This window comes from Lolium perenne, chromosome 3 (genome assembly GCF_019359855.2).
Source record: "Lolium perenne isolate Kyuss_39 chromosome 3, Kyuss_2.0, whole genome shotgun sequence".
NCBI lineage: Eukaryota > Viridiplantae > Streptophyta > Magnoliopsida > Poales > Poaceae > Lolium > Lolium perenne.
Genome location: NC_067246.2, coordinates 308,659,037 through 308,673,756, shown reverse-complemented (window position 1 = coordinate 308,673,756; position 14,720 = coordinate 308,659,037). Strand labels below are relative to the sequence as shown.

The 14,720-nt window shown below is 43.4% G+C and overlaps 1 protein-coding gene across 1 annotated transcript in view; it reads right to left on the bottom strand.

Annotated features, from left to right (window-relative positions):
- LOC127345389 (uncharacterized) overlaps positions 1–14,720 on the bottom strand; it is a 136,115-nt gene that overhangs the window by 725 nt on the left and 120,670 nt on the right. The window lies entirely within an intron of this gene.

Sequence of the window (14,720 nt, the reverse complement as noted above, 5' to 3'; positions counted from 1 at the left end):
TGGAAGTTGAGAGGTAAACTTAGTCAATTTCTTGACTTAGCTAGGGGTTTAAATGTGAGAAAATATGGTGTATTTCACATCCATCAACTTCCCCAAGCTTAAACTTGATCGTCCTCGACAAAAAAACAAAGAACCATAAGGAACTTAGCGTTTAAACCAAAACAACGAGAAAGTAAAGTCACTTACAAGTGGTAGTCTTATGAGTCCATCACTTCTTCCATTTGAAAACTTAGCCTAGTTAGAGAAGTGCCAAGAATATGATACACGCATTGGTAACCCGAGACAATCACAATAAAGATTATAAGTATGAATAGCTAATTGTAGAAACAACCACACTGGCTTAATAGTTAACTCTCAGTTTGCCAAGGAACACTGGAAGTTCATTATCATCAAATTAAGTATGATCATTCATGTCTAAAGAGGTACAAGTAATGAAGTATCTTAATTATGCCCACATCAATCGATGAAGGCTATCAAAACACTTACTCTCCATTCATTGCCTTTTAAGAATATAGTCATCTAACAGTAACGAGTCCATGCCAAGACTTGAGAATTGATATCTTTCGGATTCCTTTGATAGTTTCCAAGTAAAAAATCATGAATGACTTTATAGGATTGTGACAATCATGGGTCTTGTGGTGCTAGTATCCCAAGAGTGTGAGCAACGGTCGTGTTGACATGCATAAAGCAATATTAGACACTAAAGCATATGTTGACACGGGTAAAGCAATATCTCATATTTATATACAACCTTACATCTTGGCATGAATCTCAGCTACCACTAGACTTCAATTCCATTAAAAAACTCCTATCAAGAGTGCTATCAAGTCTATCACAATTTCTATGGAGTTAAGTATCTTCAAAGTTAAATACTTAAGACAATTGGTCATCATACAAGTCATAATTTTAAGACTTCTTGCTGTACTTGTTTGGAAATATTATTTCCAAGGACAGACTCGATTAACTAGCTAGATGAACTAGAGTAAGAACTTTCACAATTAACTAAGCATACAAATAAAGCTCTACTCCAATTGTTTCAAATCACTCCCACTGGTACAATATCTTAACAAGTTTACTGACTAGCATAAACAATTCAAACTTCAAAAGTGGGATACATAAGACATACCTCTTGTAGATGTCTTCAAATTTCTCTTGCTTATGACGTGTTCCTTCAAAACTCTTAGTAGATCTCTCTCATAAATAATATCAAGCAAAGAGGCATTATAAAATTCAGTTCTTTCAAGAAAAAGGATAAAAGGAAAAATCTTTTTGTATTTTTGTGAATTGGGATAGAGAGGGAAAAGGAAACGAGAATGGCGACAAAGTAAGGAACTAAAACAAACAAATGAAAAAGTAAAACAAACTAAAACAAGAAGCAAATAAAAAAGCAAAGTGTTGGAACAAACCAACACGAGTGTTTCAAAGCTCTCTCATAGAATTAGAGTACAAACTTATTCAACACAAATAAAAATGCTTGAGGAACACATCCCCAAGCTTAGGCTTTTGAAATCCTCTTGGTGAGCTCATTGTGGTGGAGGATAATTCCCATTGTTCCATTGGCTGGTCCAGTGAGTGAACTGGGAAATGAGTTTGGTGGTGTGATGAGGACATCCCTACCTCACTACTACCTCTGTCATTGCAAGTTGAAGATGATCCTGCTGTGAAGCTCAAGTCCAATGAAGTTAGGATTGGACCAATGACACGAGCTCGTGCGAAGCTACTTGAAAAAAAGGTGAGCTTGTTCCTAAACGATACTTTGATTGATGAGAACTTTATACTGCCTAAGTGATATTACTTATGTATGATCAGGTATGAGGAGGGAGCAAGCATCACACGAGGAGGAGAGGAGCAGCTGGACCAAAAGATGGACGTCAAGATGGACATGGAGCTGGACATGAAGACATCCCATGGACGCGCGAGGGAGGAGCGGGAGGCATGCGCGAGAGGAGGAGATGTTCCAGCCGGCGCCAGGACCGGTCAACCGGCCGCACCACCGGGCCGCTCGGTCCCAGGGCCGGTCCAACCGGCTTCCACGCCGGAGTCACCCGGTTTCAACCGGATTTTGCGCTTGTGCCATTCGGGCACTATCCAGTAAGCCTGGAAGGTTCACCCGGTCGGCGCCCGGCGCTAGACCCGGTCCAAACCGGACCGGCCGGTCCCAGGCCCGGTCGACCGGCCTCCAGACCGGCCGTGTCCGAGTCTGTCTCGACCAGATCTATTCTGGGTCGGTTATTTTCATACTTTTTCGACCTGAGGTCGTCCTGGACGCCTATATAAGTCCATAGGACGCCCCCAAAGTTGTTTTAGACCACGTTTAAGATAATTCCTAGTTCTTAGTTGTTTGCTCTGCAAAAGTATTGAATTCCCTACACCATATTGCTTGATATTGTGTAGATCCTGATAAAGTCTTGTGTGATCTGCTGTTCCATTGGGAATTAGACGGTTGCAACTTACCGCTTCGTGGTCGGCGGCTACGTGCGCAAGTGTGTGGAGTTGCGAATATCTTGCAGGGTTGAGAGCTGTTGCATTGGCGACAGGGACCAGTCGAGAGATCTCGTTGCGTCATACAAGTTATCATCCACTACATCGTCGTGTTCCTCCGCTGCTATCACCCCGTGATCGTCATGACCACCGTTGCTTACTGAGAAGATCGGGCCACCCCTTATCATCTTGGTATCAGATTTCCACTTTTCCTCGGTAAGCCATCCACAATCCACCCCATCGTTGAGTTGTGAGTGTTTTCCTATCCAGAAAAAGCCACAAATATTAGGGTTAGGGTTTGCCATAGCCTTAGACTGCACTAATTTCAAGTTTTAGTTGCTTTTGGTAGTTGTTTTTGCGTATCTTTTTCTTGCATCTAGTATTGTTAGGGTTTGAGTCTCTACTATCATCTAATTATAGTTATTGTTACTCCGAGTCCACATAGCGTATAGTGTGCTTTTCCCAACCATAGCCACAGCCTATCGATATACGTGACTAGGAACTTTCCCAGAAGAGACTAGTTTTACCGCTCGACAGGCTGCTCATTAGGGTTTTGGTGCTTTGCAATCTTGTTGGCTGTGTTATCTAGGAGGGTGTCATAAAATAAAAATAAAACAGAAAATTGAAAAGAAGCAAAAAGAGCTACATAGCTGCGTTACAAAAGAAAATACAAAAAAAGACAAAGTGAAGTGCTAGAAGAATCAAGTGAAGGCCTAAGTTTACTTTACTGCACCTGTAGTTGAGCAATCTTGTGCCTGTTTCGTTGAGCTTTGCTAGCGTCTCTCTAGTGCATTGCAACCTTTCCTCCATATAGTTGCATTGCCCCATCATATCGCCTTGTGTGAGTATCATTGGTTGTCTACGGTCAGCGCTAGAGCTTGTTATTGGTGCAAATAGGTAGCCTACCTATAGCCCCACATATACCCTGCTTTGTCGTGTGATTTTTTATACCCTTGATATTCGCTTCGCTACATCCGTGCACTAGTTGTTTCTACAAGTGGTAAGCAACACTAATTTACTTTGGAACGGTAAGATCTCCTTTTCTTATCAGTTTTGAGTGAGTTGTGAGAGTACCACCATATATATTTTGATTTAGTGCACTAACCTACTAATCATGTCTGCTAGTGATCATAAAATTGTTAACCAGTAAAACAAGAGTGCTGCAGACCTCATCACATGGAGGGAGTTTGAGGCTCTTCATAATGAGATGCGACGTGAATTCCGCGCTCAGGACGATGTGCTTAATGGGAAGGTTGAAGAGATCAACCAAAAGTTGGATGCTACTAATGCGACCGTCACCACAATGGCTGATCAAGTGACGGATATACAGCGCAATATTGCCGATATGCGCTTGGCTATTGAGAATTTGACCGCACAACAACAACAAGACGAAGACGAAGATCCTGAGCTTCAAGATGACGCACACAATGCTCATGGTGCGCCTCGTGGTAATCGTGCTCGAGGATGGGCTCCGCTTGACCGCCATGGTCGTGGACATGATGAGGAAGATGGTTTGGGTAATCCTAAGTTTTCCATACCCAAGTTTGAAGGAGGAGCTGATGTTGAAGAATACCTCACTTGGGAGCTCAAGATTGAGAAGTTATGGAACTTACATCCGAACTACACTGAAGATAGGAATATCCAGCTTGCTTCTTCTGAATTTGATGGCTATGCATTGCGTTGGTGGGATGCTTTTGTTCGTAACCGCGCTGAGGACGGTGAGCAACCTATACGCACATGGCGTGCCATGAAGGAAGCAATGACTTCTCGCTTTGTGCCTACAAATTACTTGCGGAATATATACGATAAGTTAACTCTATTAAGACAAGCTGTGAAGACTGTGGATGAATACTACATGGAGATGGAGATGCTTATGCAGCGTGGCCGTGTCCGTGTGTCTCTCGAGATGACAATGCAGCGTTTCCTCAACGGTTTGAAGTATGATATCAAAGGCATTGTTAGTCATTACAGCTACACCAATATGAATCAATTGTCATGCAAGAGAAGCTGAATCACAGTTGGCTGATGAAGCAAAGATTAAAGGCCGAGCTTCAGGAGTTGGGCGTTTCACACCCCGCGCGGCACCATCTACGGCGCCGGCGCCTTCGACGCGCTCCGCCCCTTACTCTACTCCGCCTAGTAAGCCGGTCTCCAATGTGTCTAACACAAAGAAGTCTGAATCTGCTGCAAGTACGAGTGGCTCTAATGTGTCTACTGCGCGTAACCGTGATATGACTTGTCATACATGTGGTGGCAAAGGTCACTTCAAGAGAGATTGTCCTAACCGCAAAGTCATGATTATCAATGAGGACAATGAGTATGAGACTGGAGATGATGTTGATCCTAATGCTCCAGAAGATGATGACTATGACACTGATGGTGAAGATGCATATCCGTCTGATGCTCGCACCATTGTTGTGTCGCGGCGTGCGCTTAATGTATTGCCTAGTGTATCTACTCAGCGCTCCAATTTGTTCCAAACAAAGGCTTTAGTTGGTCCTGACAAGGCTTGCAAGGTCATTATTGATGGCGGGAGTTACCGCAATTTAGCAAGCAAGGAGTTGTGTACCAAGCTGAAGTTGAAGTATCTACCGCACCCGCATCCATACTATATTCAGTGGTTGAGCGATAATGGAGAGTGAAGGTAAACCACATGGTGCGTGTTGAGTTTGCTATCGGACCATATAAGGATTGCATTGACTTTGATGTGGTTCCTATGACGGTGTGTCACCTACTATTGGGTCGGCCTTGGCTCTATGACCGTTCTGTGCAACACAATGGTCGTGCCAATACATATCACTTGGAGTTCAAGGGCAAGAAAATCAACTTATAGCCTATGACACCACAACAAATTGTCAATGAGTCTCGTGTGATGACCCAGCGTACCACTGCATGGTGTAGTACACAAGTCGTTGACATAACACAAGTGAAACACCGTTCCACTCATATTACATCTCTCAGAGTGGTACAACAGAAACATATGCGAGTCCAAGGTATGTCTATAGAAGTACACACGAACTGTTTACATAAGATCAACACAACCTCCTACTTTACAGTGAGGTAAAACTTCAAATAAAGCTCCAGAAGAACGACTCGTAGTCTATATTATTGCTAACTCAAGCTTAAGAGCTAATTGGCTTGCTATAGAAATCTAGCTACTTAGGTGCTAGGATTAGGGAAAGGTTCCCTTCTATTACTAGTCTAGGTTTCCATAATAGCTGATGCAGAAGTTGACTCCATTGACTTCTTTGATTGTATTCTCCATCTTGTTGCTGTTGACTCCTTTTTCTTCGAGTTCCACGGTAGTTTCTCCTTCGGTGCCTTGATCTAAGAAGGGGGTTCAAATGGGATAGAATGAGTACGAGCGTACTCAGCAAGTTCATATTAGGAAATAGGTGTATCATGCACTAGCTACAGCCATAGACCAGAAGGTCATAGGCCAATGCAAGTTTTCATAATCATTTCTTCAAAAGGTTGCTTTTATTCAGAAGAACTATGTCCGTCAGCCTTCACCGGTTTACTAGAACTTCATGGAGCTCCTTTCTGGCAGCGTTCGCAGTTCCATATCCCGGAACAGGGAGTGACAGGTCACGATTCATTACACTCTGCAGAGGTGTGTTGCTTTACCCATAAGAGATCTTAACCTTGGTGCCAACCGGGTGATCTTCCCGTCCACACTTCCTATGGTGTGAGGCCCGGTATAAGGTCATAGCCAATCATATTCCTCCGCTACCTCATACACCCACCCGTTGTTGCAAACTCCGACCCTGGGTCCTCGTCGGTCCACTTACACCACTTAGGGACGGACCCCGACCACGACAACAGTTCAGGTCTCTACCATGAACTCCTTCGCCGGTAGCTGCAACCCATCATAGACCGCAATACCGTGGGGACTTAGGGCTTCCCCAGCCTGCCGCTTGATCCTCGGGCGACAAGTGCCTACGGTCTCTACCGTGGGGACTTAAGGCTTCCCCAGCCTGCCGCTTGCCCCTTTGGAATACAAGTGCCTACGGTAAAGCGCATCCATTGATATACAAGAGGTGGAAATACAATTGACTATTCCGTCCCACTCCAGATCTTATGGTTAACACGGGTATTACGGCACAAGAATCACTGGACGACATTTGTTGTTTAATCCTAGATGGATATAAACCCTTGCAATGGAACCTCCACCATATCAACACATACCATGGTTCCATTGCCCACCACATAGTCATATTCATAGTTATGAAAATAGTACTTTTGCTTTTTATGCAAGAGTGATAAGTATAGTACTTTGCAAGTAATTTGGTAAAAATACTCAAATGACATGAGCAAGCGATGAACTTGCCTTTCTTGACTGCAAGATTATGCAGGCAAAAGCTTCGATACGTGATAACTCCAAATTCTGAAATACCATCATCGTCCGGTAAGGACAATGTTTAAAGAACTGGCAAAGATGCTATAATGCATAGTATGAGATGCAATCGTCCCGAGCGTAACCTAACCTCGATGATTTAGGATGTATGAGTTGTAAAGATTTCTTTAGGGTGTGTTGAACTTTTAGAATGGTTCTCAAACAAGGTTCTTATTAGGGTTTGGTTATATTAGCATCATAACTAAGTGATATAAGACATCATAACAATCATACACATACAGAATAGTGATGGAATAATATGTAAAGAACAATTGTCAATTTTAAGTTCTACAGATCAGAGTTGATGATTACTTATACTATACTTCAAAAGAATAACTTTTGAAGAACATGTTAATTAAGAACTAGTAAGTATTTCAAATAAGAACCATGGCTTCTATGGTTTGATTAACATTTGTACTTCAAAAGAATAACTTTTGAAGAACAGGTTAAATAAGAATATAAACTACTATACATAGGAGCTATGGCTTTCTATGGTTTACTATTGGATTCATTTAGTTCACTAATAGGAACTAGTTGGGTTGTTAAATAGAATTGGTCTATACATAGCAAGTATTAGCAAATTTATTACTATGGTTGATTATGGGTATCATATCAAAGAATGATGGTCAAAGTGTTGTTATAAGTTAGGGTTTACTATGGCTTCACAATTGTTTCACTAAGTAATGCTTAATGGCTTCTAAACTAGATGGTTTATCACTTCCTGAATAGGGTTCAGTGGAATAGGAGCATGTGATGTGTATTACTACACAAGATATCGGTACTAGGATTGATCTCCATGGTTCTTCTAGGGTTTGATGGTTTAGGAGGATTCCAATGGTGTGATATATAGGAATGGTGATCAATAGTGCTAACATGTGGTATCAAACTAGGGTTTATATCTAGGTGGCACTAGTGGATCATATAGGTGTTAACCAAAAATAAAGACATGAAATGATGGTCTCATGTGAATTGTACCTAGTTTTATTTTAGTGGATCATGAGTATGCACTCATTGGTTGTTTATTAAGGTTTTACATGTAAAGGTGAAGTGGCTATGATCACATGGGCTAAACCCCTAGGGTTTTAGGATTGGAACTATTTTAGGATGATCACATAAAATGATGGAACCAAGATTCTTGTTTATATTAGAATTAGGGTTTCTAAATTTTGATTTTATTATTAACATGATAATTGGTAGAGATTATTACTAAATTGAAGATAGAAGTAATAATGGATTTAACACTATATTATTTTCAAAAGACTTAAATATGATAAATACTATTAGGGTTTAGGGTTTTAATTGAAGTAATGGTCAATTTGGATTCTCATGTGATTAAACATAACCATTAAGAAACAATTGTTGTTTTATATGGCATATTAATGTGAAGTACTATTTAATATATTTTTTATGTGAAGAATTGAAACAAGAAATTATCTCCTTAGTTTTTAGGTTTTAATAGTTTAAGATTCAAAATTTGGTCTTCTAAAATTTTAGAGGAAATTCATATTGTTGTTCTTTTAAACTTTAAGTATTTGTTTTCTATTTTGTTTATAGAGGTCATTTTATGATACTCACTTCTACTTATTGATTTATTTTTATTTTACTTAAATGTTTAAAAGATTTTCCTAAAAATAACAAATACAAAAAAATAAGAATACCAATAGACCAAGTGGTCTGTTGGGCTGGCCCAATTGGCTTGGCCCAAACCTGGCCCAGCCGAGTTGGTCTGGTTGGGTCGGGTGAACCCAACCCCGACCCAGCTCCTCAGTCCCTCGACGACCTCCTCCTCTCTCGTCCCTCTCGCTCCTGCCCAGGCGACCATGGCTCCGCCGCGCCGCCTCTCACTCCTGCTCGACTCTGGTCCTCCCCGACGCCGGCGTGGTGGAGATGTGGACCGCCTCGTCATGCTCTACCCTTCTATCCAATTCGATTTGATTTTCCCCACTCCTTTCTCTAGATCCTGACCCCTGGAACCCTAGGTCCGCCACCAGTATACCCGGCCGTTGCCGGCCGATTCCGGCTGCACTCTCTGGCAAACAGGACCTCCTCTTGGAGCGCCTCAAGCCCCAGCTCAGCTCTGCCCTACCCGGCTGCTCTGGTTCCTCACGTGGTGGTGTCCTGGTGGTGTGTTGCGGTGCTGCGGTACTGGTGGAGCGGGTGGTGTTGGTGGTTGTAACATCCCAAGTTTGCAATAAAAGGAACAAGAGAGAGAATTCAAGACTCCAAATTTCAGAGCCAACAAAAACTTTTTCTCATCATATAGGACTATGCATATTAGCTCACCTTTAATTTATTTGAGTGTGCTTTTGCCATGATGCTTGTTTATGTGTTACTCTCATTCTAAAACCCTAGCAATGATCACTTGATCACCCATAGCCAAATAAAAATAAATAGAAAGAAATTCTAATTTTCCACTTCACACTCACATAAGGCCTATGCCAGTTTTACAAATCTTTGATCTAGGCCAATTTGGTTTGCACCATTACTTGTAAATGGTTACTAAACACTTATTAACACCTTTGAAATCAAGCCAACTCAATTCAAAACAAATTTGAATCAAAATGGAGCTCACATGTGATTATGGTCATATGTGTCATTTCTACCCTGATGCCCACTTTGAGCCCCTGGCTTTTCACTTTTCACTTCTACACTTGGTCAAACCTTTGCACCTCATCCAAGACAACATCAAGCACTTCAACTTTGCCCAAAACCACCACCCTAAATTCTTTACCAAATTCAAATGGGAAGCAAGCAAAGTTGGAACAAACTCACATATGCAAGATCATATGCAAAATGTGATTTTGCATCTCAATTCCATTTTGACCACCACCACCACCAAAATGCTCCATTCAATATATGATTACAACCCACCAAAAAGAAATTCAAAATTCAAAAATTATTTTCTTGCGGGCATTCTATCGAACACCTTGTATGCAGGGAATCAAATTGAGCCCATACTCCATTTTTACCATGGACTTGGTCCAACCTTGCCCTCTCTGCACTTCTGGAGCACCCTCTCACCTCACCACACCAGTACCACCACTTGCACTGGTCAATGTGTGATCAAATGAATCAAACCTTGCCATGCCGTGGCATGGCATGGCCATTTCATGCCATCTCCTCACCTGGTCAATTCCAACTTGCATCACCATGTCAATCCTCTCCCTCACACTCACCTGATGCTGCCCAGCCACTGACCCGACGAAGCCAGGCACCAGAGACGCCAGGACACGAGCGCCCAGTGGCGCCCAGAACTCGCCCATGCCGCTCCAGGGCGCGCATGGCGTTCACCCTGGACGCGCCAGAGCGTGACGACGCCCCGCGTCCTCGCACCACCTCGACACTTCCTCTCAGCGCCAGTCGACGCACCACGCCTCACTGAACCGCCTGGACACGCTCACTGGCCGCGGGAACGCCAGACGCGACGACCACGACGACGAGCTTCCGCCACGGTGACGCACACTCCCGTCAAGCTCACCGTTGCCTCAGAGCCTCGTTTTCACCGCCATCAAGCGCGTCAGCCTCGCCAGGACACCAGTAACACGATGCGCCCATCCCTTGCCTCTTCGCCGCCCTGGAACGACGACGACGACGACGACCCTAGCCGGGCGCCACAGCCACCCCTCGCCGCTATAAAAGGGGAGCCCCTCCCACTGAACTGAGCACGCCAACACCTTCCACTCATCCTCACAGCTCTCCTCGACCGCTCAATTTCACCAGCTAGCCACCCCACTGCTCCAATCGCAAGATCGACGCCGCCGCCAGTACACGGAGTCCGCCGGAGCAGGAGGCCGCCATTGGAGACGCAATCGTCTGTGCGCCTCCTCATCTACTCCAACGTCGCGGCGCACAACTCCGACGACCGCCGGAGCTCCGACAACCTCTCCGACCCCCTACCTCCGCCTCCCGTAAGCTTCCCTCTCGCCGGAGAAGACGACCACCCTCGGCCGTCGATCTCACCTCTAATCGCACGGCCCTCCTCTCCCCGTACCGCTTCGGGCGTGACAGCCCACAGACAGGTGGCCCCCACGCTGTCAGGCGGCCCGCTGCGCTGGACGCAGTACTGGGCCGGCCCATTTCTCTTTTTCCCGCGCAAGCCCACGATTTGAATTCAAATCTGGAATTTAGAAAAATACACTAATCTGTTGCAAACTTTGAAATTCAATAGGGAAAAATCTACTCGGCCAAATTTTACAAACTTGATATTGTTGGAAAGCTTAGGATTTTATCTACACAATGCCACTGGATAGAACCCTAGATCTTTCGTAGAATTAAAGTGACAAAATAAACAAGGCAGGGACTTTTCTGTTTTATAATAATTCTTAAAAATCAACCAAAAAGGCTTTTCAGTTAATTCCACCTCCAATTTTTCACCTTTCACTTATACTAATTGTTTCTACAAAAATATGCCATGCTTATTTTGAATGATCATGGCTTAGTTGATTTAAATGACTTTATGGCTATTTCTAGTCAAAGATATTGTCCAAAACTATTAAGAAATTTTATGAGAGAGTTTTCTCTCATTTAAATCTTGTCACCACCAATTCCAAATGAAGTGGAGACTCTGGTCATTTAGGTCCCATAGGAATTGTTGGTGATATTAAATCTTTGATAAGCTAGAATTAAATTGTATGAGGTGCTCACCTCATTTAAATCATTTTCTCCAAATGATAAGTGTGAAGAGGTTGACTTAAGTCAACCTAGGTCACATATTATGCATAAGAGAAATTAAATCTTAATAAGATAATGAGAGGAAATTATTTCTCCGAATAATTCGAAGTAACATTTAAGTTTAGTATGAGAGGAAATTACTTTTCTTAAATAATAAGAAAAACACATCCACCAACATAATAGTAATGTGTGAGGCTAGTTTAAGTGTGTGAACCATGTTTGTGCTTAGTTTAGTAAATTAGTTTGGTGTGATGATTGTGTACCCCGTATTCGTATTTTAGACGCTAGTACCGAGGAGTACCAGGAGGAGGAGGAGGTCTACTTCCAAGAAGAAGAAGACCACTTTGACCAGTTTCCCAACCAAGGCAAGATAATACTCTTGCAAAGTGCAAAGCTCACCATGAGCAAGGCATTACCCCATTTTACTTTATGATCCTATTTTTTCCCAGTTTTACTTTACAAGCTTTACTTACCTTTGTTTTATCAAAGTACCGTTGATTTATGATTTACCTGGTTAGTTTTGGATTAGTACAAGAGTACCAAACTTAGCCTAGAAGCAAAGCAAATACTTAGCACCCCTCATACATCGTTGCTAGTGCTAAATATTAAAAATGACTACTCTAGATGGGAACAGGTGTTGATGAAATATTGATGTTGAAAACCTTGGAATGATGAGTCATTGTTCCATTGAAAGATTTTGAAGGTGAATATGACACTGAAGTTGACTTGGTGATTTTGGGTTAAAAACTGATGATTGAGTTGGATGCGATACCTTACCAATATTAAGTACCCCCACAATACTTGATTATGGGTAGGGCTTAGCTGGAAATTTATGTGTCTTAGTATGGGTTCCCTCTGAACACACATCATAGGGGTTATGCTTGAGGCTGCCTCCGTTGTTGAGAAATGATGTGAATTGATGGTGAATTGTACGGCCAAGCCCTGTGCAGTTCCCGGGTTAACAGTTGGTTTTCACCGGGAGGCCAAGCTCATGGGGAGAGGTGCCTATACTAGGGTGTGTAAGTGAAAGGTTAACGATTGATGATCCGCGTACTGAGTTACGATTATTCGGGGTTTTATCCCTAACGGATGTAATTAAATGTTGTGGCACAAGTGTGCGACCTCTGCAGAGTGTAGAACTATTCGAATAGCCGCGTCCGCGGATATGGACAATTGGAAAGGCCATTCTGTTTCCGTCATCAAAATTTATATCCATGTGACTGGTGTTTTGAACTTGAACTTGAACGGTGACTTTGATTTTTGAATCACAACGGAGTTGTGGGAATGACACTAATGTTCCCACTTGAGTTAGTTAGCACTTGGGGTTTGTTTACTAAAATGTTTATCAAATAAAATTGGCTTTATGCAAATAAACTTAGAGCTTAGAACACCATTTTAGCAATGCTAGTACTTACTTTAGTGTTAGATTGCGAGTACTTAAAGTACTCACGGCTTTGTCCCTGGCTATTCAAATGGCCAGAATATGAAGCCGAGCAGCAGTACGAGGATGATGATCAGCAGGACGTCTACCACAACTAGGAGCTTCTAACGTCAAGCGTTGGCCTGTGGACTAGAGAGTCCTTGTATCTTACGTTTCCGCTATGAACTTGTGTTTGGTTCGTTGATCATTAGATCAACTATTCATGTAATATGGATCATGTGATTCCAAGTTGTAAGACATTATGGTTTGTAATGAATGATGACTGTGATACTTAACTATTATGCCTCGCAACAACAATTTCCTGGGATTGCGAGGTATGACATAATAGGCATCCGGACATAAAAATCCGGGTGTTGACAAGTTGGTATCAGAGCCATTGTTTGACCTTAGGAGACCCTAGTTAGAAATGGACGTTCTAAAAATTTAGTTTCAAAAAGGAATGAAGTATTTCTGAAAAGTTAAGCCTTTGTCTTCTCCTTGAGTTCTTTGGAAAAACAAGAAGTCATGCTCTTCCTTAGAAATATAACTAAAATTTTGCCACACTTGTTCACGTCTCTAACTTAATCCTTTACTTCACTTTCAGATGGAGCCCGTGAACACGAAGTTTTACCAGCTTGGGAATGGGGGAAGCTTGATCTTCGAGCACGACCTCAACGCCCTGTCCGACCACCTTGGTCGCCCGCACCCAGAGTTCCATGGATCGCAGATCGTGAACCAGCCAGGAGGCGAACTGCAGTGGATCATCACCGCTGACTTGAGGGGCAAGATGGAGCCTCCCACTTCTGAGAGGATCCTCTTCTCCTTCATGGAGAGCAACTGGCTGGACGGACTTGCCCGCGCCCTTCAGGAGGGACTCGCACGCCTGTGCGGGATGAGCGGGGAGGCACTCAAGCACCCTCGCTTTTCCCACCTCGCGAGGCGTAACTCTGCTGGAGAGCCCATGGACATGTCATCCCACCCGGAGCTGAAGCACCATGTGGAGCATCTCGACTTCATGCTGTACCACACGCAGCAGGATCTCGACCACTCCCGTGAGTACGCCAACCAGACTCACGCCCGCATCATCGAGCAAGGAGACGCCATCAAGATGCTCGCCAACGACCGCAGGACCCTCCGCCAGCAGCGGGCGAAGAGGGATGCCACCATCACTCGCCTCCGCGCGAAGATAGCAGCACTCGAGGCCACTGTCAAGGCCCAGGAGGAGCAGATGAAGAAGATGGAGGAAGATGGAGAAGACATTCAGGGAGGAAGCAACTACCTGAGTGACGACAACGACTTCGAGGAGGATGAGAACACCGAGGGGGAAGACTACGACTTCCTGGACGACGAAGATGATGACCACACCCCCATCGATGTTGATGAGGATGAGGAGTAGTTCACTTATGCACTATCGTAGGTGTGAGTTGTATCCCGCCCCATGTATCGTAGCTTGGAGAAGAAGGGTTCTTAAAACCCTTAGTGTGTTAGCTTGTAATGTGTGTTGTTTGCTATGAATGAATGTATGTTTGAGTCATCATGAAAAGACTTCAAGTTTTAAGCTTTTGAACTTAAGCACAAAACAAGCCATAGAAACATTTCCCTCTTATCTCATGATCAATCTCAATGCTCAGATGGCCCCTCCCACTCGCAACGCGAATCAAGACGCTATGATGCAGATGTTGCAAGTTATGCTGGAAGATAGAGAAGCAGAAAGAGCTGAAAGGCAAGCCAACATTGCAGCACTTCAACAGC